This window comes from Ovis canadensis, chromosome 6, assembly GCF_042477335.2.
Source record: "Ovis canadensis isolate MfBH-ARS-UI-01 breed Bighorn chromosome 6, ARS-UI_OviCan_v2, whole genome shotgun sequence".
NCBI classification, from domain to species: Eukaryota; Metazoa; Chordata; class Mammalia; order Artiodactyla; family Bovidae; genus Ovis; species Ovis canadensis.
Genome location: NC_091250.1, coordinates 108,049,109 through 108,074,885, shown reverse-complemented (window position 1 = coordinate 108,074,885; position 25,777 = coordinate 108,049,109). Strand labels below are relative to the sequence as shown.

The following is a 25,777-nucleotide window of genomic DNA, read 5'->3' as shown; positions in this document are numbered from 1 at the left end:
ATCCTAGAAAAACATCTCAGTCACGTGAAAACCAAGAGTACCACGGTGCTCGGCCTTCTTTCCAGTGGCTCCTATAGACTAATGGTATGCTTCTCTATCCCCAGCGTAGTCACCCTCATCTCCCAAGACACCTCAGGAAGCAAGCAGGGGTGTCTGGGACCTTTCTTCTGATTCACGTAGCACGCACCTTCCACTCCTTGGGCCAATATTAGGAAAGCAATATTGCATATATTCACCACCTAACAGATGCCAGCCCAAGGAATAATCAAAGTCTGTAAAAGCAAACTGTATCTTTTCTTAATGTTTGAACACTGGCATTAACAACAAGGATGGCAGCAGCAACAAAGGCCACTTCTACCACGTGTGACCAGCATGCTGCCTGCCAGGCTTTGTGTTCATTACCACTTAACCCTCACAACAGCTCTGTGAGCTGAGTCATATTTCCCCCACTTTACAGATGAGGTTCATAACGGTAAGTATCCTGCCCAATGTGATAGAAAATACTGACCTGGTATTCAAACCCAGGACCATTCAACTCCAAAGCCTGAGCTATTATCCCATGGTGACAAGCATAGGGAGACAGAAAGAACCCTGCTTGCCTGTCTACTCTTAGGAACAGAACAAAAAATACTTTCTCCAAAGGAATGGGGAGGAACTTGCCTGGTGGTCCAGTGGCTAAGACTCTTGGCTCCCAATGCATAGGGCCTGGGTTCAATCCCTGGTCAAGACACTAGGTCCTGTATGCCACCACTAAGCATTTGCATGACATAACTAAAGATCCCACATGCTATAACCAAGACCTGGGCAGCCAAATAAATAAACAAATATTAAAAACAAAAAAAAATTTTTTAAACGGGGAAAGGTTTTGAGATACCCTAGGTTTATATCATTTTACTTTAGAAGGAATGTGTGTGTGCTTAGTCGTGTCTGACTCTTTGCAACTCCATGGACTGTAGCCTGCCAGACTCCTCTGTATGTGGGATTCCCCAGGCAAGAATACTGGAGTGGGTAGCCATTTCCTTCTCCAGGAGATCTCCCCAACCCAGGGATTGAGCCCAGGTCTCCTGCACTGCAGGCAGATTCTTCTCCATCTGAGCCGCCAGGGAAGCCCCTTGAAAGAATAAAAGTGATGAACTAGCTGTCTGCAGCTGGGCATTGTTTTCTTGTAAAGACTGACCATCCACTGCAGGAGGCTGTGCTGTACTTGAAACAAGAGGAACCATTTCCTCTGATACCAGCTGATTGTTCTCTGAAGGGACCCAGCTCAAGCTCAGTGTACTCTCCCTCAATCACAAAAGCAACTCTTAAAGCCTTCTTTTTAATCTTTAACTACAGGCTCGTATAAGGAACTTTTCATGGTTATTCAACAGTTAACACCTTACTATACACCGTGTCAAAGTTCTCGAGTTTATCAGTCTTTGCTGGGAAGCCAGAACCTTCTGCTGGGCTGCTGAAGTTAAAAAGCTAAGAGTGATTCTGACCTTCTCCTCCTCCCTCATCTAGAGAGCCAGCCTGCTGCCTGCTCTACCTGTTCTACCTTCTAGATGTCCATCCTGCCACTTCCTCCCCTCTCCTTGCCATAGCCTTAGTACAGGCCATCACTATTTCTCACCTGGATCAGTCCTCGCCCACTAGTTTCTATTCCTCTAGACTTGCCATCTTCAAAACTACCCTCCAAAATGTAGCCAAAATGGTCCCTCCCAAACACAAATCTGATTTTGCCCCTATCTACCATTTTTAAAAAATTAAAACATAGTTGACTTATAATATTTCAGGTATATAGAAAAGTGATAGTTATATTGTTATATATATGTGTATATATATTCTTTTTCATATTCCTTTCCAATATAGATTATTACAAGATACTGAATATAGTTCCCTGTACTATATAGTCAGTCCTTGTTGTTTATCTATTTTATATATAGCAGTTTGTATCTGCTAATCCCAAAATCCCAATTTATCCCTCCCCCTGCCTTTTCCCTTTGGTAAGCATCAATTTGTTTTTTAGGTCTGCCGGTCGTTTCCATTTTGTATATAAGTTCATTTACATCATTGTCTTAGATTCCACACATAAGTGAGATCACATGATATTTATATTTCTGCTAACTTCACTATGATTATCTCTAGATCCATCCATGTTGCTGCAAATGACATTATTTCATCTCCCCTGATCTACCTTTTAAATTCCTCATTAGCTTCCCATCACCTTCAGGGTCCTGTTAAAACTTATGAGGGTCCTTACATATGTCCTTCAGTCAAAAAACAGCAAATGCATTCAGACAGCCCACGAGGCACCTTTTGCGAAGTAGACAAAGTCCCTGCCAACTCCAGGGAGTGCAGCTTCTCCAGGGAGCAAAGCCCAGGTGGGATTTCAGCCCTGCTCCCACCCCATCTCTGCCCATCCCTTTTGCGGGTCACAAGTGCACGATCAGCCATGCAGCTCTGACTAAGGGTCTCTTCAAGCACCTCTTAGTTTACTTTGTTTAGAACACCTTTACCTACTAAATCTCTCTACCTAGCTCTTGTTTGCTGTTCTGATAATCAAGACAATTATCCTTTTCCAAGAAGCGTTCACCTATCCTATGCGACCAGGATAATTTTGTCCTAGTGTGCCTGTAGACTTTCCTATCCATTTCCTCCAGTAGAAGCTGCATTTTACAAAGCCAGAACCCTATCTTTCAGATCTCTGTGCCTAGAAAGCCTAGCACAGTGCCTGGGAGACTGCAGACCAAGAGCTGCCAAATGTCAAATGAACAATGCCTCTTGTTTTCTTAGTCTTGTCACCGAGTAAGACCCTCAGCAATTTGGAGATTAGGCTACAGGGGGAGTCTGCTTCCTCAGATTACATAATCCCTACTCAAATAACCAGAAGCCAGACCTCATTTAGCAATCATTTCATTAACCTATGATTAAGAAGAATCTTAGATTTCAACTTCCTGTCCCCTCTGTGGAGTAAACTAATACATCTGTCTTTCACCATTATGTCTTTTACTGGATTCTCCACCATCATTATCATATCCACTTCCCAGACTTTGGGCTGCTCTGGTGGCTCAGATGGTAAAGAATCTGCCTGCAATGCAGGATACCTGAGTTCAATTCCTGACACACAATATATGTTGTACTGCTGATCCTATCCTCTAACCAACATGGCTCAGAGGTTAAAGCGTCTGCCTGCAATGCGGGAGACCTGGGTTTGATCCCTGGGTCGGGAAGATCCCCTGGAGAAGGGAACGGCAACCCACTTCAGTATTCTTGCCTGGAAAATCCCAAGGACAGAGGAGCCTGGAGGGCTACAGTCCATAGGATCACAAAAAGTCAGACACGACTGAGCAACTTTTCACTTCACTCCCAGACTTAACAAAGAGCCATCCAGCTGGATGGTGGGTGGGTGTGCTGGAGGGTAGGGGAATTGGAATTTGTGGTACTTTCTACTTTCTCTAGTGTTTGGATGTTTCTGTAATAAAAAGTGAGTGAAAATAAATACTAAAAATTAAATAGAGAGGGGCTTCCCTGGTAGTCCAGCAGTTGGGACTCCAAGTTTCCACTGCAGGAGGTGTAGGTTCTATCCCTGGTCAGGGAATTGGAATCCCATGTGAGGGCGGGTTGGAGGGGAAAAAAAAAAAAAAAGAATCCCAAGTGCCACATGATATGAGCAAAAAATAAAAATAGTTAGCCATGCTCACTGAACCACAGGCTTGGATTCTTGTATTTCCGCCTTTCTTGGGATCTTCTCCATGGGTCCTGTGTGGCTCTCCCAGTTGGCCTGTCCCTCATGGCCAGGCTGACGTCATGTATGACTCCGCTCAGTTCTCCTGCCCACACTCTCCTCAAACCCCTTATGTATCCCTTCTTGACACAAGTCCAGAATTCTCTTCTCTATTCAAGCCAGGCCACAGGAAGCAGAACCTGGAAATGTAAAATGTCTGGCAAAAGCACTTGTATATCTGAAATCTAGCTATTCTATTTGTGAAAAATGTAGTTTTCAATAGGGTGCGAGCCATTTTAAGAAGGACTGGGCAGATAGCACACAGTTTTACTCCGAGGTGTTATTATCTTTCTGCTTACAACTCCTCTAACGGAGCATGGCCCTGACCAAGCCCCTGTGCAGGTGTGAGGCCGGCCCAGCTCTTCCTTGGCCATAAGCAGAGCCATTCACGTTGTTGCCCGTGGAAGGTGGACCCAGGGCCCAGGGCCTGAGTTACTAAGGTGATGAAAGCTGGAGAGCTGGAGGACACGTGGTGCAGGACCCAAGGCTGCGTGGTGAGTGAGCACCACACACGAGCGGATATGGGGGGACAGACACCCGGAAGTTGGGGGAAATGCTTGGTGGACTTGGTGGTTGTCATTGCAAGTGACATTGAACCTACAGAGAAATTTAAGCAAAACTGGGAATTTCTCAGGAAGGTCAAGGAGGGAGACAGTCCCAGGGATTGTAAATATTTTCAGGTTCTCCCTCATGCTCATCTTTTTGGACGTGTGTATATCTGTGTGTGTGTCTGTCTGTCTTAATTTCAATGTTTTTCTCTTTATCTTTTTCATGTATATACTTTTCTCTACACTAAATAGGACTCTTCTTCAGTGTATTTGTGTGTGTGTGCTAGGAGGGTGGATATGGATGCAGGAAGTAAGCATGGAGCAGAGAACTTCAGTTTTACTTCATTCCATATCAGTTCAGTCACTCAGTGTGTCCAACTCTGCGACCCCATGGACTGCAGCACTCCAGGCTTCCCTGTCCATCACCAACTCAAACTCATGTCCATAGAGTCGGTGATGCCATCCAATCATCTCATCCTCTGTCGTCCCCTTCTCCTGTCTTCAGTCTTTCCAAGTATCACAGTCTTTTCCAATGAGTAGGTTCTTCACATCAGGTGGACAAAGTTTCAGCTTCAGCATCAGTCCTTCCAATGAATATTCAGGACTGATTTCCTTTAGGATGGACTGGTTGGATCTCCTTGCAGTCCAACGGACTCTCAAGAGTCTCCTCCAACACCACAGTTCAAAAGCATCAGTTCTTCAGCATGCAGCTTTCTTTACAGTCCAACTCTCACATCCATACGTGACTACTAGAAAAGCCATAGCCTTGACTAGATGGACATTTGTTGGCAAAGTAACGTCTCTGCTTTTAACATGCTGTCTAGGTTGGTCATAGCTTTTCTTCCAAGGAGCAAGTGTCTTCTAATTTCATGGCTACAGTCACCATCTGCAGAGATTTTGGAGCCCAAAAAGATAAAGTCTGTCACTGTTTCTATTGTTTCGCCATCCATTTGCCAGGAAGTAATGGGACCAGATGTCATGATCTTAGCTTTCTGAATGCTGAGTTTTAAGCCAACTTTTTCACTCTCCTCTTTCACTTTCATCAAGAGGTTCTTTAGTTCTTCTTCGCTTTCTGCCTTAAGGGTGGTGTCATCTGCATATCTAAGGTTATTAATATTTCTCCAGGCAATCTTGATGCCAGCTTATGCTTCCTCCAGCCCAGCATTTCTCATGATGTACTCTGGATAGAAGTTAAATAAGCAGGGTGACAATATACAGCCTTGACGTACTCCTTTCCCAGTTTGGAACCAGTCCATTGTTCCACATTGCTTCTTGACCTGCATACAGATTTCTCCATAGGCAGGTCAAGTGGTCTGGTATTTCCATCTCTTTAAGAATTTACCAGTTTGTTGTGATCCACACAGTCAAAGGCTTCGGCGTAGTCGATGAAGCAGAAGTAGACGTTTTTCAGATTAACCATTTCAAAAAACAGAAAGCTCTGCCTTCTCTTAGATTCTGTATAAAATCTCAGGGAAGATTCTGAGCTGCCTGGCTTGGATACACTCTTGCCTAAGACAGGTCTTTATGACTTTATTCAATGGTCACTATGTCCTTCTTCCTCACAAACATAATTCTGATCCTATGCTCAGAAAGATGGATGCTCCCACATCCCCAAGAAGTAAATCATTCATCAGGACTTCCCTGGAGGTCCAGTGGTTAAGACTTTGCTTTTTAATGCAGAGGGTGTAACTTGGATCCCTTGTCAGGGAGCTAGGATCCCACATGCCTCGGGGCCAAAGAACCGAAACATGAAACAGAAGCAATATTGTAGCAAATTCAATAAAGACTTTAAAAAGTTTATTTTAAAAAAATCATTCTTCATCTACATTCATCATGGTACTCTGACTCCCATGTCAGGACTACTCCAGGCATGGGTATAGGACAACCCTAGCAAATGAGCTCTGACCCAAAGGAGAGTTTGTAGGAGAGTTTTGGGGAAGGTGTTCCTCAGTTTTGCTAAAATATACCAAACGGGGACTCCTTCCTGCCTTTGGACAAAGTTGTGCAAAGACATGATGCTTGGAGTCACAGCAGCCATCTTGTAATCATGAGGATGAACCTGAGGATTAAAATCATCATGCAAAGGATTGTAGAATGGAAACAGGTAAAGCTGGAACCTCGATGACATCCTAGGCCATTCAGTTAACCCTGGAACCACGTCCATTAGGAAGCCGTCTGAAAGGAGAATAATGGAACTAATGTTCAAAGTCAACTGAAATGAGGGACTACATAGTCCAAGGAGAGAGTGAAGAGCTACCTACTTGCTGAATCATAATAAAGGCTGGTGGTTACACATCTTACTATGTGTCAAGCAGTGTTCTAAGTGCTTTATATGTATTACTTCATTTAATCTATGCAACAACTCAACAAAATATCAATAGATACGTTAATTATTCTCTACTTTTCAGATAGGTAAAACGAGGCCCAGAAACATTGAGGAGTTTGTCCAACATCACAAATCCAGTAATGCCAAGGTGGGAAAATCACTGACACTTTCGACTCCTCCAGACTTAATCATCACATTAAACTTGGAAGTGTTCCTGGTTTGTTACAATCAGATTTCTCAAGCTTCACTGCTACCCTTCCAAAAAAACATCTTTTCATTTGAGCTGGTCTGAGTGGATTTACCCTTTCTGAACCCAAATGTTCCCCCAGGCACCAGCATTGGCCAAACTGGGGCTTCCTTTCTCTGCCCCTTAATAACTCCGTGAGTCTCAGGGTCCATTTGTTAAATGTACTGTTATATGTTAAACGGTGGTGGTGGTTTAGTTCCTAAGTTGTGTCCGAGTCTCGAGACACCATGAACTTTAGCTCGCCAGGCTCCTCTGTCCATGGGATTTCCCAGGCAAGAATACTGGAGTGGGTTACCATTTCCTTCTCCAGGGGATCTTCCCAACCCATGGATTGAACCCACATCTGCGTTGGCAAGAAGGTTCTTTACAGACTGAGCCACCAGGAAAGCCCCCCAGGTGTTAAATGTAAAATATTCAGTGTCCAAATCCCCACTTTAAAAATCCTCACTAAGTGGGATTCTTGGTTCTCTGGTTTGCTCCCTCCCTAATTGTCATGTGGCCAATATTAGTTTGAGGTCTTTTAGGGGCACTGTTTCTAGTGTGATAGGACTTATTAATTAAAATATTAATGAGACTTAACAAAAGATGAAGCTGTTGACACTGCCTTATTAATATCTTCACCTCTAATTTTATCTGGTTTGTAACTTTTCAAAGTTTTTGCATTAAGTGGCATCCTGCATTCACATACATCTCTGTGCCTCTGTGAGATTAAGAAGGCATTTCTATGGCCCTACTACTATTTATTCAAGTCACACCCTCACTCCCTCACTTATTCAACAAATATTTGAGTATCCGCCATGCCCCAGGCACTATTCTAGGCACAGGTATCAACAGTTTTTGTTCTCTGACCTCATAGAGGGCAATAAAGTATAATAATATGCCAGATCATTTTTTTTTCCCTCTAAATCAATAGGAGTGCTACCACAAATGAAAAAGGTTCACAGGACTAGATAAAGCAGTTGTGGGGCACATTCAAATAGTATTTAAGGGCGCAGATCCTGCTGGCTGACTGCCTGGGTTCAAACTCTCTCTCTCAACTGCTCTCTCGCCATATGACCTTGAATAGTTCCTGAACTGGTATCACAATTGTTTAAGAATTTGATAAATGGGGATTAAAATTATAGCTTTGTCCATAGGCTTTTTAGGAGTGCATGTTTATCAGTTATTTAAAATATAAATTCATACAAGTATTTGTTCAAAAGGAAAAGCAAGCTATAGTCTATTCCTACCTGCTGATCATGACTAAGCAACTCTGTAACAAGTAGCAGTGATATGACCACACCCTGATATTTGACTCTGTAAACGGGAGCACAGGACTGTCGACACTGGGAGAATAGGGACTTCAGGCACCCGGATCAGCGTCACCACTGCAGGACCAGGGTCATCACTGCAGGAGGATGACCCATCTGACCCCTAAGTCGAGCAGAGGTTCCACAATCATCTATTTCTTGCTCTCAGAATCCTTAATTTAAGATGTCGGTTAAAGAAAATTTACAGTGACTTTCCCTGCAGAATTTAGTTTTCAATAAGCATATCTTGAAAGCAGAATCACACATTTGGAAAACTTAAGAAACCAAGCTGCCATCCAAATGCTTGAGAACCCCTCTGCCCACTGGTTACCCAGCCTCCGCTGTAATGTTCCCACTGCTGAGGGTACACATTTTTAGCTTCTTCCTTTCCCATCATCTCTAGTTACCATCAAGAATTTCCTTTTATTGTCCCCAAAACCACTTTCCCTGATTCTGGAGCAAGGATAAGATAACCCTGATTCTAAATGATGGCCTTCAAATGCTTGGAGAAGATTCCCTCTCTTCTAGTTTCTGAGCTAGTCACTACTTGACCTGAGTTCCTACCAAAATCCTTCAAAAGTTCAAAGGAGGAGACACAGAGGTGTGTCCAAGCAGATAATTTTGAAAGAGGGTTCTCAAAGCAGCCAGGAAAACCAGTCTTGCTTCTGGGCTCAGGGAAGAAGGAAAAGACATGGATTCCTTGTTTTAACTACATCTGCACCAAGTTCCTCCCCATGTGGGATCCTGTGGCCTGAAGGAGGGATCCTTATCAGAACTCAAACATGAGTACATTGCGAGAGCATGTGAATTCAGTGGAATTCAACAGGATTTTTGTAGCTGAAACTTAAACCAAATGTATCCAAAGACACCTGTCCCTAGAGAGTATAAACTTAGTGTTTTCCTAAAAGAGATAATGCTATAGTTTAAACAGGCTAGTTTTTAAAAAGTAAGCCCTCATATGTTTGAAGATATAGAATTGGGACCCTCTTAGATGATAAAATTGAACAGCTAAGGGGCTGAGTGTGGGAGTTTAATTCTCATAATGACGATCGGCTTTAATCAGAACAACACTCTCTTCTATATGCTCACATTATCCTATCTTTAAATCCTAGGTGGTGGTAATAATAGCCATTGTTAGGAACAATGCCTAACAATTATAGAAGAATTTTTATATGGTAGGCACTTAAGGCTTCAAACAAGCTATTTCATTTAAACCCTGCGACAGCTCTGTGAAGTAAGTCCTCATAGGGTTCACTCAGAGAAAAAGTCAAATGCCTGTGGTGGTACAGAGGGCCCTGACCTTTGCCCCCACTGCACTCCTCTGGTTATTCCTTTCACATGCCATCTATACTGCCCCCAGGGCCTTTGCACTTGCTGTGCTCTCGGTTTCTATCTTCTTCCCCAGCTCATCCCCAGGCTTAGGGTCTCACCTCCTTCAAGTCCTATTTCGTCTTCCTGCATCACCTTCCTCGTAGGCCTTCTCTCACCACCCTTCAGAAAATGAAAATATCGCTTCTGCTTACATTCCCTGCTTTAGGTTTCTCCATAGCAGTTATTTTATAACCTAGTTATTTAGGGGTTTGTCTGTTTTGACCAGAATGTATGCAAGGATTTCTGTCTACTTTTGTTCACAACCCTAAACCCCCAGCATGTGGAACACAGCTGGCACGAGGTAGACACTGCATAAATACTTACTGGTTAAATTTTATACATGAGGCAATCAGTACAGAAAGGGCAAGGGGTCATGCTTTTCATAGGAAGACTAAGTTAAACTCAAGAGTATACATCCTTTTCCCGAGAGTTGGTCACATTATTTTTGACCATCAGGGGCAATATGTTAGATCTGAATAATACTTGCAAATAATACTAGCAATCAAAAATGCAAAGAAGTATTCCACATGTGTACTATATTCATGAGTTCTATATGTGTAGGAAAAATCACTTGTTAGAATATTTTTTGACTCTACAGAAACATTTTATTTGACAGGATTTGAGGAGATATATATTTATATCCTCTCCAGGTTTTAAAATGAAAATATAAATACTTAAGACATATATGTGGAATATAGAAAAATGATATAGATGATCTTATTTGCAAAGCAGAAATAGAGACACATGTAAAGAAAATATGGCTACCAAACGGAAAAGGGATAGGGTGGAGTGAATTGGGAGATTGGGATTGACATAGATAGACTCCTGAGTTTATGGATAAAACAGATAACTAATGAGAACCTACTGTAGAGGACAGGGACTCTCCTCAGGGCTCTGTAGTGATCTAAATGGGAAATAAATGAAAAAGAGGGGACACATGTATACATAAAGCTGATTCACTCTGCTGTACAGTAGAAACTCACACAACATTGTAAAGCGAGTATATTCCAATCAAAATTAAGAAAAGAAAGTCTAAATGCTTACATATATAAAGATTTGAAAATGTATATATATATTCATTCTCACGAAAACATTTTCCCAGAGTTGTACGACAGCAAGAATGACAGCTTATTATAGATGCCATTCATTCAGGGATCATTTCCGGAGTTCCTTTTATGTGATTATATTTAACCTTCCTAATAATGCAGAAAGCCAATTTGCAGACGAGGAACTATGCTCTAACAGGTTGTGCACCTTCCTAAAATAGCCCAGTACAGGGTAGAATTTAGAATGGAATATAATTCTTTTGTCTCCATCTAGAACGCCCACTCCTGCAGTCACAGCTGCTGGCTAGGCTTCAGGTATTTAACATTTTACAGGCGCTTCTATCCTGAGGAAGGAACTCAGTTACTATAAATGGCTAACTGAGAGCCCACCGACTGAAAAACTAAAAGCTATATATATTACTTGCCTCTCTCTTTTCCCAAAGTCTACTCTTCAAACAGATTTTAGAGACTCATAGTGGAGCCCCTACATCGTCACAGTAATGGTCTTTGTCTGAAGTTCATTTCACTCACTAAACATCGAGTTTTATAAGGCTCACATTATTACAGAGGGAAAAAAAGGCAGCTGCTGACAGGATCTCTAAGAGCAGCAAATACCAGGAAAATCTCAAAAGTCTGACCACTTTTTTTTTCGTAACCGGAGTTTTGCCAATGATTTCGCCACAGCTTTGAAAGCTTGTTTTCACCTCTACCCTTTCCCAAAAGAGAATTCCACCCCAGGGGAGAGAAAAAAATTAAGACCTCAAACCAAGTACAAATTGCTCATTTAAAGAACAGGAATTAAGTATGTGGGGGCTTTTCTTCCTTAAAAGCTCATCACTCTGTAGAAAGAATTCAAACTCTGTCTTTCTGAGCAGTGGAGCTGGTTTTGGGGTTTTGTGTTAGTTAATTTTAATTAAAAAAAAGGGGGGGGGGCACCATTCTTGAGAAGCTGTTGCTATGAGACTTCCTGGGCCTCAACAGATGGCCACAGAGCAGTTCTCAGCCCCAGCTCTGGGCTCTGAAGCCCTCCACTCAGGCATACCATTAACATTCCTGAAATACTTTCGGAGGCAAATGCGGGCCAGCCGTCTTCAGACTGGCTCACCCGCAGCTCCTGGGCCGGCCTCCCTGGCCACTGGGCCTGGGCTGAGATTTGTTATAAATGAATGATCAGGCCTCTCTAGGAAAAGGGCACAGCACAGATGCTGCCGTCAGCGGAGGCTTTGGACAAACTTTACTCACACTCCCCTGGGGGTTTTGAGTCCTTCAGGTGAGCAGGTGGGCGCACATGGGTATGCAGACATTCAAACATATGTGCACGCGCACACACACACACATGCACAGGCACCTCACTCCACACCCACTTCAGTTCATTGTTGGGAAGCCTCTGACCCCTCCGCATCACAGTGGTCCAGTTGTGAGCAGCAGAGTTTTGGACTGAAGCCTTTTTAGTCTCTAGAGTTGCTGAGGAAGAGGCTTAAGTATTCCTGATTTCTCCTCCGACAGAAAGGAAGGGAGAAAACCAAGGCGGGGCAGATTCTACATCCACACTAACTTCTTGGTGCTGCTGGACAAACCATTCTGCATCATCACTTTTCTCGCTCTTCCAAACTGGGATGATGACATTGACCTACATGCATCAGAGAGAGGAACTGATGAACCTGATTAATAAACAACTGTGAAATCACTGCATAAATATCAGTGAATAAATATCACAGGACCAGCCTCCAGTGCTTCCAGGGAAGAAGATAAGGAAGGAACTTAGAGACGGCACTTGGGGGTCTAATCGTAGGGGCCACCGCCCTTGGACGGCTGGTCTGGATTACCGACCACAGGTTTTGGTGGAAAAGGTCTCCCAGTACCTGCATGGGTCACTAAGGAGCTTCGGGACTTGGAAAAAAACTAGTGATTCTCAACAGTCACAGCTTTTCAGGGTGGGGCTCATTTAAATTCCATCTCCTGAGTCGTCGTCACAAAACCAGGTCTGGAGTGTACAAGCAAAGTCCTACCAAAGTGTCTGACGCCAGAGTCACTGGATGAATTGACAGGACATCAGAGCCATCCTACCAGTTTCATTTCACAGACGTTTGTTAAGAGCACTTCTCCCTGTGATATCAGATGACAGGCCACAAACACCGCACCGCCACCATCATCTGACGTTGATTTTTAAATCCAATCTGTGCAACTAGGAGCAAAACGACGAGACTGCTTAGGTTCCCACCTTCCAAAATCACCCATCTGTTCAGACATAAAGCTTTCCGCTCGTCTCCAAGTTGGGAACATTAGGATTGCTGGAAGCAATTTAAAAACAGAAAACAAAACATGCCTTTTAGAAGCGCAGCCTAACAGGAAGTGCACCTCCTTCCTATTAACCAGGGACGTTTACATGAAGCCATCTATAGCGGGGTGGAGATGAGGACTTTTTCCATTTGTCTAGTCTGGCCCAGTTGTTCAGATTCTGAGCTCACAGGGCCCTCATCCTCACCCACCCGAGTCAGAAAAGCCTGGGGTAAAGGCTGGAATCTGGAACTCTTTTGAGGAAGGAGAGGAGGAGAGAGAGAGGTGAGGGGAGGGCAGACTCTGACGTGGCTTCATTTACATAGCTGACCCTTTCTTGAGCAGAGCCACTGGGGCACACGCAGTGTGTCTGGCAGGCAACACTACTGTGCCTCATTGTGTGTTCTCCAGAACGCTAGAGGGGTCCATCCCCATGGTCCCCATGGACGAGGGAGCCTGGCAGTCATTCCACAGCCCCAGAAACGAGACACTGGGGAATAAAATAAATACAAGATACTTAATCCCCTGTCCCACTAACTCTAACAATGCTGTTCTTGGGATGAAATGTGCACGTGTGTATACTAGTTATTAACCATTGTGTTAAATTATACCCTCAGGGGTCCCCTTATACTCTGTAGATAGGTACAGGGTTTTCTACACTCAATATGAAATGTGAGGTTTTTGTGACTTTACTTCCTTTTTAATTAGAGCAGGTCAGGAAGCAACAATTAGAACTGGACATGGAACAACAGACTGGTTCCAAACAGGAAAAGGAGTACGTCAAGGCTGTATATTGTCACCCTGCTTATTTAACTTATAAGCAGAGTACATCATGAGAAACGCTGGGCTAGCATAAGCTGGAATCAAGATTGCCGGGAGAAATATCAATAACCTCAGATATGGAGATGACACCACCCTTATGGCAGAAAGTAAGTGAAGAAGAACTAAAGAGCCTCTTGATGAAAGTGAAAGAGGAGAGCGAAAAAGTTGGCTTAAAGCTCAACATTCAGAAAACGAAGATCATGGCATCTGATCCCATCACTTCATGGCAAATAGATGGGGAAACAGTGGCTGACTTTATTTTTCTGGGCTCCAAAATCACTGCAGATGGTGATTGCAGCCATGAAATTAAAAGATGCTTACTTCTTGGAAGGAAAGTTATGACCAACCTAGACAGCTTATTAAAAAGCAGAGACATTACTTTGCCAACAAAGGTCTGTCTAGTCAAGGCTATGGTTTTTCGTGGTCATATATGGATGAGAGAGTTGGACTATAAAGAAAGCTGAGTGCTGAAGAATTGATGCTTTTAAACTGTGGTGTTGGGGAAGACTCTTGAGAGTCCCTTGGACTGCAAGGAGATCCAACCAGTCCATCCTAAAGGAAATCAGTCCTGGGTGTTCATTGGAAGGACTGATGCTCAAGCTGAAACGCCAGTACTTTGGCCACCTGATGTGAAGAGCTGACTCATTTGAAAAGACCCTGATGCTGGGAAAGATTGAGGGCAGGAGGAGAAGGGGACAACAGAGGAGGAGAAGGGGACAACAGAGGATGAGATGGTTGGATGGCATCACTGACTCGATGGACATAGATTTGGGTGGACTCCGGGAGTTGGTGATGGACAGGGAAGCCTGGCATGCTGCATTTCATGGGGTCGCAAAGAGTCGGACACGACTGAGCGAGTGAACTGACTGAGAGGTTTTGAAACTAGCTCTCTCTTCCTTTCTGTTTCTTTTTAGGACTCTGAGGTTATTATGGACTGTAAATTTTTTTTTTAAGATAGTGATTAGGGTTGAGATGATATTTATCCCTCCCTATACAGCAATGACTTATTCTTAAACCAGGAAACCAACTTTGATTTATACATTCTCTAATTTGTAATTCATAGGTGAAGGTAGCATTTTGAACTTGAACTCAATGCTAAATATTCAGTATTTATTTAGCTTTCCACATTTACTTGTCCTTTAATCTCCTCAATATTTATAATTCACTTAATATCTACCTACCAACTGATCTGATTTTTCAATCAACACCAACCATCTGTATTATGGGGCACATACATTATATTTTAAATGATTTCTGTAGACTTGCATTATGATCACATTTCAACCCGTGGGCAATGTCATTTCTGATGCTTCTATTCATCAGAGCAGCATTTTTAGTATTTATATTTAGTATTACAAATACGCTGATCTTATTACAGAAAAATGTCTTTATAAAGAATATTTAGCTAACAGCTGAGAAAGATGGAGACTTCCGACTGCCTATAAACAATGAAAGAAAAAAACATATTTCAGGATGATTAACATAGATCTTGAGTACATGGTTTCTGAATGTTTATTGCCTTGCTTTTCACCACTTCTGTTTGTTCTATTCCTGTTTACTGGTTAAATGGAATCATTTAGAAGTGGGGAACAGCTTCCTCCTATCTTTGAAATTAATATAGTGGGGAAAGTAGCCTCAGAACCTCTTTGGATTTATAAATGGATCTTCACCCATATACAGAAAGTTTTCATTAAAAAAAATAAAACTTTTCTTCCTTATCACAAGCAGGCAAGGGTGTAAGCATTTGTCCATATCACTAGTCATTTTACCAACCTTGGATTACTAAACCCTACAATAAGAATATGCTGACACCAATCCAAGAGGAAGACAGGATGGCCCCAAAGTATCTGTCGATCAACTTAAAAGTACATAAAATGAAGTCATGGCAGAGCTTAAGCTTAATCAGAATCATGGCTTAATATTCCAAAGCATCTCACTGTGACTCAAAGTTAAGTCCTTCTGTCTAGAATCTGACTTTCTCTGGAAAATAAAGGTGAGGGGAAGTGAGCCAAGCAGTACAATCAAACCCCATGCTGGAGTGAAAGTCACTAACTCCTCCGTGCTGAGCAAGCCTTAAAAAAACAAACAAACAAACAAACAAAATACTGCTTTCCTATCACAAGAGGAAAAAGTTAAAGACAGCTTTAAAAAGAAATGGGATGAGAATTAAATGATAGCTCCCGGGATTGCACGGTTGGGAGGAGCCTATGGCACAGCATATACATTTGTTGGCCTTGATGAAAAGTTACTTTATTCCACCATCTCTGGAGCTCCTCATCAAATAGGAAGGAGTGCACAGTGAGGCCCCAGCTGCCTGCAAGGATGACAGTGGTTTGTCAAGTACCCACCCCCCACCATGTACATCTTTATTTCTGCCTTGGTATCATTTTGCCAGCACATCGGACACTCAAATCACTTACAAATTTCATCATAAAACCCTAAACTAAAACAACTCCCCAGACCTTCTTTAGTTTACCTGCCCGATACAAGCATTTATGTCGAATTAAATGGAGAAATCCGGTCAAGAAATACCTGGTTTAAAAAGGGCTTACCTTAAGGAAGTCTAAGCCGGCATTTCCACTGTCCTTGATTATCTGTTGAACATCTTCGTCCAGCATGACACGGGGCCAAGCCGGCGGCCCGAGGGGGCTCAGGGGCTGGGGGGAGGTGACATAGAGACACGAATCCGGTCCGGAAAGAATCCCGGGGAAGCAGCTCCAGGAAGGCGAATGCGCGAGCTAAGACACAGGTGTCAGACACCACCCAAGCACCTCCGCTGGGAACCTGCAATCAGGCGGCTGCCCTGATTAGCCAAGTACAAAAGGCAGTTCGGATTACTGCCCTCCTCCCAGCCAATCGCCGGCCGGCCTGCCTGACAGCGGCGGGCACCCTGATGTAAGGGGAAGGACACGCGGCCAGAGCACAGAACCGGTTTCTGGAGTGGCTGCGGGCACGCCGGCCCCGCGCACTCCGGGGCCCACGCTCTGCAGAAGCTGGCTCACTATTACAAGCAGAGCTCGTGGCAACGGGTAAGCCCTCTCCTGCCGGTCCCCACAGGTCGCTCTAGGATCCTTCAACTCACAAAACCACGATGCGAAGACGGTTAAATGGAAGGGAAGGATGATAGAATGAATGGGGTTGGGGGCGTCACTCACAGGGCGCCCCTGTCCACTCTTCCTCTCGCCCCTTGCCGGTCCCCACTCGGGTTTCTGGGCAGCTGAATAAGTTCAATTTTTAATTAGCTATAGTTTTGGCAAGCAACAGTTTCTCACAGAAACTAGGAGGAGCGGAAGGAGACTCAACAGAAAGGACTATCTTTCTACCGTTATTGTTTCCGAAGCATAATGTTCAATACTGTTCAACCCTGGCAGACAAAAATTTATAAAAGGCCGTTCTCATAAAAAACAAACAAACAAACAAAGCAAAAACAGTAAATGCAGTACACTGGAGTGCCACGCGGCTCACCTTTGTGTGTGCAATCTTGGCAAAAAGAATTTCACTTAAACAGATCATCTGAGCCTCTGAAGCAGCAGGCCTTTGCAGCTGTATGGAGAAGCAGTGCTTGATTCAAGTTTCGGTATTTGCCCCAGACTGTAGGGGTCAGCTTAATAGTAACCATAGCCACAAAGAGAGAGAAAAGGAAAGGGGCACACAGAAAGAGAAGGCCTCCAAGTGTGTCTGCATTCCTGGTTATGCAAATACATTTTCATTAGTTTACCGCCCACACAGTGGGAAAAAACAAACCATGGATCCACGTGTAATCTGTAAACCTCCTTGCTACAGAAACTTTAAAAGACTTCCAGATTATTTTTTCAGATGTGGAAAGAAAGAAGGAAAGGGAGCACACACACACACCCCATTCTGACATCACAGGGGGCATTATACTCTAAATACAGTTGTCACCTCCACTCCAGACACCAAGAAAGTCTGAAGCATCCTTGAGGATGTCAGTACATTTCGAAGGTGAGACTAACTTTATTTAGAGATTATTCCTGTATTAACTAGCAGGACTGTCCCTCCAGAATGCTCCACTTGAGTTCCAGAGCTATTTCTCTTCCTGTAATATGAAATCTAAGGAAGCAGGATTGAGGCAGGTGTGAGATCGGAACAGAGGTGGGAGTGGAACAGAGAACCCTCTTTCAGGAGAGAAAGCTCCTCTAGACCTTGCACCCTGGATGCATTCCTTTGAAAGTAACCTTCTTTTCTTTGCAGAAGGCAAAATTCTTTTTATCTTCTTTAAAAGCCTTTAATTTTATTTTGGACTATAGCCGATTAACAACGTTGTGATAATTTCAGGTGGACAGCAAAGGGACTCAGCCATACATATACATGTATCCATTCTCCTTCAAAATCACCTCTCACATAACAGGTTGCCACATAACACTGAGCAGAGTTCCCTGTGCTGTATAGTAGGTCCTTGTTGGTTATCCCCTTTAAATGTAGCAGGGTGTTCATGTCCATCCCAAACTCCCTAACTGTCCCTTCCACACTCTCCCTCTTCCCCAGGAAGGCAAAATTCTTATCCCAGTTTTCTGTTTTCTTCCTCGACCCCACAGCCTCCCCAGATACCACAGCTAATTCGTGTGTCCTTCTATCACAGCTACTCTCACCAAACCAGAGGTCAAGGGCAGCCAGGCCACAAAATTCATTTTGAATGTGTCAAATTTAACAACCTGCTACTGCTGGCCAGGAGCTGGTCTTTCCAGTGCCCATGACAAATGGCTGTGCCTGACATGCGTTTTTCACAACCAGCCATCTAGTATGGGAATGCCATGCCCTCCACCAATGGGACATTCCCACTGGCTTAAAGGACCCAGGAGTCCACCCCTCTTCATTTTGCCAGTAATTTTTTTAGTCTAGTTCTACACAACCTAAGCTCACTTCAAATCTACTTCCATTCAAGCTGCCTGTGACAATATGCTCAACAGATTAGTGGCGCCAGGAATTATGTCATTGCATATGTCCTCCTGGGTGATACGTTGCGTTAGGAGAGACGATATCGTTACATAGTTCTTCAGAGAAACTAAAAAGAGCAGGCAAGTAAAGAGAGAAGATCATACTGAAGCAATCAAATCGCCGGTCTGTTCACAAATTATGAGATGGATAAGGGAATCATTGTTCTATTTACAAAGAATGAATACCTGTGTAGTATTAGACTGAACCATACAAAACTGTCAGTATTTGACAATTTTTGGTAGACTACGATGGCAATTTCATGTAATTCAACCTGTAGCTGAACTATAGTCAAAAACTATATAACTAGGACTTAATTATGTGTCAACAGGTGCTATGTTGTATTCTCTAACCACCACAGTTCTATAAGGTAACACTGTGATTACTGTTACAGCTTTACAGATGAGGCAAGGGAAGCTTGGGGAGGCTAAGTAAGGCATTGAACACCTCACAGCTAGCAAGCATTGGAGTGGGAATTCAAACCCTGACAGTCTGCTCACAGAGCCTATACTATGAACCACCCCCATCTCCCCATTACGAAGGAAAATTTGAATTCTGACTGTGGCATTCACTAGCTTTGTGACTCTGGGCAGATTATTACTAAACTCCAAGACTCAGTTTTCTCTCCTCTGAAATGGGATTGACAACAAACTTAGCGGATATGAGGACAGAGCGTGCTGACGTAAGCAAAGCACGTAGCCTAGAGGAAGAGCTCAAATGTTGCCTCCTTATGGTGGAAGGGACAGGACAGTGACTGCCACCTTCACCAGGACCTGAAGTGACAGCACACGGCGTGTTCTCATCACCTTTCGGTGGCACAGCGGCCACTCACGGGCAGAAGGACAGTGCAGCCTCGGTGTTTGCATCTAGAAGCGTCGCTCTTCAGAGTCAGTGATGGTTACTCTGGCAAAGAGGAAGTCCTTCACGCTGGAATGTGCAGCAGCCCCCCACCACCCCCAATCTGGAAGAGACTCTCCACCCCATGCTGGTCCCCCAGATCTGACTCTCAGCCCCGTCTTGTATTTCCTGCTCCCTCTACTTCACATTTCTACTGAGAATCTGAAACACTTTCACCGACACCTTAGACTTCTCATTTATCCTCTCTTAGCTTCTTTAGCAATCAGCTGTAGAGGGCTAGGCAATCCATGCTGAAAAGTACTGATGATCCAACCTGGATGCGCAGCTGTAGAACCCACAGGACTGGACCGGGAGGTGGGAGGCTTGACTTCTGGCTCTGCCACTGACCTGCTAAGTGACCCTGAACGAGTCATTTATTATCTCTGGGTTCTAGTCTTCACTAACCTAGAACATCCACAAGTTTCTTCCCAGTACTAGTATCTGTGGTGAGGAGGAAAAAAAGAATATACTAGATGAGTTTTTGAACAAACGTGAGTTTTTCTTTCTCCTTTTCTCTAAGAGCTAATAGCTCACCTCCACAGGCACATCCTGTTTCCTTCTGATTACCTTTAAATACCCACAGGCAGGGAGGTTTTCTATCACTCTGTTGATAAACTGCAGACCTGAGATATTTAATAGATGGCCTTGATTTCAGAACACCAGACTGCCATGGTATTTGTCCTTAATGATTCCCACATGTCCTTGTAGGGTACTTGTTCGTGGTTAGAGATGGGGGTCTATGGAGAGAAAGCCTCACTAAATAATGAAAAAAAAAATGTTTTCTTATTTTCAACTTTGTGTCTGCGTCTGTGCGTAACTGTTACATTGTTCTCCAGCAGTTGCAAGGTAGACTCACCTACTATGTCAGGTAGGTTTGATCCCTGTAGGGCACTTACTTGCCTATACTTTTATGGCACAGCCCAGAAGCTCAAAGTTCTTTTCACGGAGTATGATTTTTAAAATTAGATGTTTGTCCTCAATAGCCTGTGATAAACCATAATGAAAAGAATGTCTACAAATGTATAATGGAATTATGCTATACAGCAGAAAGTAACACAACATTGTAAATGAACTATACTTCAATAAAAGATAAGATGAAATAAATAATAAAGGCATTTCCCATAATCTACCCCTCCTACCCCCACCACAAAATGTATCCTCAGTACTCCCAGGAGGAATTGAAAAAATTTTATGAATGGAAGAAATGGAAGCAGACACTTGTCCTCTGGTCTGCTTCCTTTCCACAGAGCACTCACCACCTAACATACTGCATACTTTGCATATGTATAATGTTCATTATTCCTTGTCTCTGCTCACAAGTATGTCAACTCCATGAGCGCAGGGGTATGTCAGACCGTGGCTGAGTCCCAAGCACCTAGAGCAATGACTGGTCATATGTTAGATGCTCAATAAATAAATAAACTTTGTAAAATCATGTAAGTGATTCAGGTTAAACTGTGCTCTATACATCTCACTTTTTAGAAATCACACTGTGTCATCAGCAAGAACAGGCATTATACAAAATATCACAGCTAAGGCGAGAAAAGTGAACAAATGTGGGTTCAGAAGCAGTTTAGTCCAATTCTGCAAATTCCCACATAGAGATTCCAGACTGAAAGAAAACTGGGCAGTGAGCCTAGGGAGAAACTTAATAAGCTCCATTTCTTTTTTCTAGTCCATTTTCCTTCAACTTCATGGGAAATTGGATTTGGTGGAGAAAACTCCCAAGTGTGTCTAAAGGAGTCAGATCCTGAAGGACAAGCCAAGGGAAGTGAACACAGAGCAGCTAAGCCATGCTCACTTTGTGTTCAAGTGAACATTTTTCAATCCCAATCTGACCGAATGTTGACATCAAGGTTGATGAGTAATGCCCATAGGCCTCTGAGTGTCCTAAAAGATGTCAGTTAAGTCTGAAGTGTTATAACGCAATACCTTTCCTGTGCAATAATTGCAGGACACAAATCATTTATGATACAGAAAGCATAATGTTTTCTCATTACTAACACGACTGATGAGAGTCACCTTTCTTTCATTTAAATCTCTCCTTCCTATTATGCTGCCTCTGACCACAGAGACCAACAGGCCTGAAGTTATCCTATCACCCTTAGTCTTTCTCCTATCGTCACATTCTCTAATTCTTTGGGGGAAACCAAGGTATTTCATCACAATAATATTAGCGGTCACAAGGTAGTAAATAAGGGTATTGGGTTTGGTCATCCCTTCAAAGTCCCAATATCCTCAATGGGGAATACCAAGCTACCATTTAGTACTAAGAATAACAGGCAGAGGAATTACATTTGGGTTCACATTTTATCCTCAAGGATAAAAAGAAAACTCGGGAAAAGAGCATGCTGAACACAAATTACAGTATTCTTTATTTTTATTTTATTTTTTATGTTTTATTTCATATTGTAGTATAGCCAGTTAACAATGTTGTGATAGCTTCAGGTAAACAGTAAAGGGACTCAGCCATATGTATACATGTATCCGTGCTCCCCCAAATTCCCCTCGCATCCAGATTGCCATATAACATTGAGCAGAGTTCCCTGTACTATATAGTAGGTCTTTGTTGGTTATCCATTTTAAATACATCAGTGTGTACATGCCCATCCCAAACTCCCTGACTATCCCTTTCTTGCATCCTTTCCCCCTGGTAACTTAAGTTCATTCTCTAAGTCCAAATTATGGTATCCTTAAAGACTCATCATGGGCTTCCCAGGTGGCTCAGTGGTAAAGAATCTGGCTGCCAGTGCAGGATGCCTGGGTTGGAAAGATCTCCTGGAGAAAGAACTGGCAACCCACTCCAGTATTCTTGCCTAGGAAATCCCATGGACAGAGGAGCCTGGCAGTCTATGGGGTCACCAAGAATCAGACACAACTGAGCCCGCATGCATGACTGATTTAAATCTCCAGGAAAATTACACAGCTAAAATAAAAACAATGAGTAACAGGCAACAATACAGACATATACGTATTTATCAACAGTTTCGTAGCAGGGTGCTTACTTTATATCAGGGAGAATACTAAGTACTTGACATATTTTACCTCTTCCAACAACCCTACTAGGGAGGTACTATTTTTATACCCACTTCATAGGGGAAGAATCTGAGGCACCAAGAGATTAAAAACTTGCCCAGGATCACAAAACAAACAAGTGGTAATAACAAGGTTTGAACCTGGGCAGCCTGATTTCAAGGAACATGCTCTTAAACACTACTGTCTATGCTGGATCTGTTGTGACTTAGAAGTGGGATGTGGATGGCTCGCACAATGTTGAGGAGTTTGGGGTATTTTTCCAGCTGCCAGATTTCTCCCTAGGGAGACTATGCCATACCACCCCCAGCCACATATCAGCCAAGTATATCAGTTGAATGGCGCCAGCCAGCAGTAACAAGAGAGGCTGTCAAGCAATTAGCCTGATGATAATTTGGTATAATAAAACCTACTTCAAATCATAATTTAAACAGACAGTGTGGAGAACATTCTTCCTTTCTCTTTCCTAACCCTCCATCTTGTCTACAGTCTCAAAAGGCAGTTTGAATTGCACTGGGGCTGACAACCCACCCTCCTAGAAAAAAGATTTAAAAAAAAAAAGTGACAGGAGACACATACAGGCAGGCAGTCAGCACAGTGTGCGGTCTACTTGGGTACCTTTCCACTGGACCACATGGCCTCCTCATAAAAATTAGCAAACAATGTGCTTTCTTGTTGTTTAATCACTAAGTAGTGCCCAACCCTTTCAATCCCATGGACTGTAGCCCACTGGCTTCTCTGTCCATGAAATTCTCCAGGAAAGAATACTGGAATGGGAAGCCATTTTCCTCTCCAGGGGATCTTCCCAACCCCAAGATCATACCCAAGTCTCCTGTATTGGCAAGCAGATTCTTTACCACTGAGTCCACCAGGGAAGACTTCTTAATTCTTCCGCAAGAATATGATAAATTTCAATTCTTAATCAGGAGCAAAATGAAACTTACTGAATTCAGTATCTGACTAGGCATTCATGCTTCGCATTATAAGGACTGGTGGTGGTGCTTTGAAGGCTGACATTAAGTATCTAGGTTCTTCGATTTTTGAAACAATTTAATGTTAAAAGAATCTGCCTCCAAGGTAGGAGCCACAGGAGTTATGGGTTCGATTCCTGGATCAGGAAGATCCCCTGGAGGAGCGCATGACAACCCATTACAGTATTCTTGCCTGGAGAATCCCGTGGACAGAGGAACCTGACAGGCTACAGTTCATGGGGTAGCAAAGAGTTGGACATGACTGAGTGACTGACGCTTTCACTTTATCTGTCTTTATTTACCTAAACTAATTTCCTGGGCTTATGAGAACACTGTCATGTATGAATATAGACAGGAGACATATTTGGATGCTGAAATTAGGATTTGGACTTTTTCTCTCTCCTTGGAAATTTGTGCAGCGTGGAAATGGGATTAGAACAGTGGGAGCTACAGAATTTGCTACGTGGCGGGGGGGGGGGGGGGGGGCTCCCTGGTGACAAGTGGATTGTGTAGAGGTTGCATGGAACTTATCTGAAGCTGTGTTCTGCATAGTAAGTTCACTGTTTTCACTTAGACCAGAGCCATTTTCTAAAGATTCTTTCAGTCATCCTTAACAAGATTGAGAAAACATCAATGGTTTGTAGCAAGGAATATTATTTTATTGGGTGGGCAACTAATGCAAATTATTGGGAGGTGGAAAGGGGAATTAAAGCTCCACTGTCTGCCAATACCACCCTCGAGTTGTTGCCTCTAGAGAGGATGGGCTCATTCACTTGATGCCAAATGACTGGAAGGGTAGCAACAATAAAGGGAGCTAGAAGGCTACCTATTCAAATCATCAGACAAAGCTCTCCCAGGGGCTCATTTTTCAGGAAATGGGGAAAAGTCGACGGTTCATCATTACTTCTCATGTAGAATGATATTATATGCAAACATTCCCAACACTATGTGTGTGTGTGTGTGTGTGTGTGTGTGTATATATATATATATATATATATATATATAATCTTTTACCTCAATAGCCACAGTGAGACTGACTATCCTATTTAAACTCCAGAGTCAGATGGATTGGATCAGTTTCTTCATCTACTTAAGGTAGTTCAGAAACTCAACTAACATCTGGTGAAATACCCAAATTTACAAGGAACATCTGTTTCCAGATTGAGACCTGAACTCTAACATCCAGGATTACATCCCACGGATAACCAGTTGAGTCAGGCATGTGACCTTTCCTCAAATCAATACCTGTTACTTAAGAACTTGAGCCGTTTTTAACTCTGTACAGTTCAGTGGTTTTAAGTGCAATCATGTTGCTATGCAACCGTCACCAGCGCCCTTGTCCAGAACTCCTTTTACCTTACAAAACTGAAACTCTGTGCCCATAAAACAATAACTCCCGTCTCCCTCCCCCAGGCCCCGGCAACCACTATTCTACTTTTCGTGCCTCTGAACCGGACTACTCTAGGTACCTCATACAAATGGGATCATAAGTATCTGTCTTTTTGTGACTGGCTTATTTCACTTAGCGCAACATGCTCAAGATTCCTCAGTGTTGTAGTATGTCCAAATTTCATTTCACAGTCCATAGGGTCGCAAAGAGTCGGACACAAATGAAGCGACTTAGCACACATGCATGCGTACTTTCAACGTGTGTACACTGAATAAGCCTCTAGGCTTGGAAACTGTAAGAGAGGGAATGAGATAATTTGCTGAAATCTTAAAGCTGTGGTTCTTTAGGGTACATCAGAACCACCTGGAAAACTTGATAAACCATCAGTTACTAGGTTAAAACCCCAGCATTTTGGAGGAGGGCCCCAGATCTTGCATTGCATAGCAGGTCCTGGCTAGTGACCACACGTTTGAGAACCACTGTAATCCCCCCAGGATTGAGCCTGAAGGATTCCAATTACCAAAGACTTCCCAGAGTACGAAGTAGCATAGTGGCACATTACCTTAATCCATTCATCTGTTGATGGGCACTGGGTTGCTTCCATGTCATGGCTGCTATAAACAGTGTTGCTACAAAATTGGGTACATACATCTTTTTGAATGAACATTTTCCTGCCTTAGACACGAGACTTGGAATTATAGAAGGAAGGAAGCATAGAGCAGAGTAAGAAATAGCAAGAAAGCCCAACTCTTGCCATTCTAGGGCATTGTGGGAATGTGGGAGAGATTGGCAGTAAGTCATACTGTCAGAACCAAGTTCAGGTTTCATGTCTCTGGTCTCA

General features: G+C 43.1%; 1 protein-coding gene across 2 annotated transcripts in view; it reads right to left on the bottom strand.

Annotated features, from left to right (window-relative positions):
• Nucleotides 1–25,777, bottom strand: part of SHROOM3 (shroom family member 3) — a 330,073-nt gene that overhangs the window by 157,462 nt on the left and 146,834 nt on the right. Inside the window, exon 1 of one of the 2 annotated variants that reach the window (XM_069594399.1) lies at nucleotides 16,245–16,461. The exons of the other annotated variant lie outside the window; for it this stretch is intronic. The gene's annotated coding sequence lies outside the window, so the exon portion shown is untranslated. Of the gene's footprint in view, nucleotides 1–16,244; nucleotides 16,462–25,777 lie in introns of those variants that run through there. 2 annotated transcript variants of the gene reach the window in all.